Source organism: Penaeus monodon, chromosome 19 (genome assembly GCF_015228065.2).
Source record: "Penaeus monodon isolate SGIC_2016 chromosome 19, NSTDA_Pmon_1, whole genome shotgun sequence".
Lineage (NCBI taxonomy): Eukaryota > Metazoa > Arthropoda > Malacostraca > Decapoda > Penaeidae > Penaeus > Penaeus monodon.
The window spans coordinates 5,778,455-5,779,256 of NC_051404.1; the positions used below are offsets into that span (position 1 = coordinate 5,778,455).

At 30.3% G+C, this 802-nt stretch overlaps 1 protein-coding gene across 1 annotated transcript in view; it reads left to right on the forward strand.

Annotated features, from left to right (window-relative positions):
- The window catches only part of LOC119585019, a gene marked incomplete in the record, with an annotated part of 10,106 nt that extends 9,516 nt beyond the window's left edge, over positions 1–590 (forward strand). The window contains 1 exon segment of the mRNA XM_037933633.1: positions 1–590.
- Positions 591–802: the final 212 nt, after the last annotated feature.

Genomic DNA, 802 nt, shown 5'->3' on the forward strand with positions numbered 1-802 from the left:
CCCTGAATCCTCATTGCAGTTCTAGTTTCAGTGAAAATAGTTGCTATATTTTGTGTATAACACTTAACTGTATTTGTGTACTAACTGGATTTTTTTCTGTTCATGATTCTGTACTTGAAAAGATAAATATTTGGATATTGGATTTAAAAAGTGTCCATAGTGAATTGGTTCAGTTTGTGCTTTTAAGTGTTTTTGTATTATAGTAATGACAAAGTATAGTGAAATGGAGAAACAATAATGTGAAATAAGCTATATAAAATGTTGAAACTTTTGGAAGTTATTACAGGTGTTGTCAGTTGTTAAAATTTATACTGATGTAGAAGTGGATACGAAAAGGTTATTTTTATAGAGACCATTTTTCACAGCTTCATTCCATACAACATCATATAGCCTATGCATGGCAGTCACTTCATATAAGAAAAAATGAATAAGATAGTACATATGCAGTTTATACACGTATATATTAATTTTAGAAGTTGTTATAATAAAAGAAACAAAAAACAAAACTATATACTCATTATGATCTGTTGCAGCTACATAACTATTGTAGGGCATAGCATATTTCTGTAATGCCCCCCCCCCCCCCCCAAATCCTACACTTAATTATTCAGTTTTTTTCCACACAGCTAAATGGTTTGGTTATATTCCGAGCAGCAGTTCACAATTTCACAATCCATTACAAATCATCCAGTTATTTTTGTATTCATTTTGTAAGGAAATTTTGCTTGCATAAATTGTGTTCAGACAAGATAATAACAGTTATCATGACTAGTACAGAAACTAGGTAATTTTTTGGAAAACA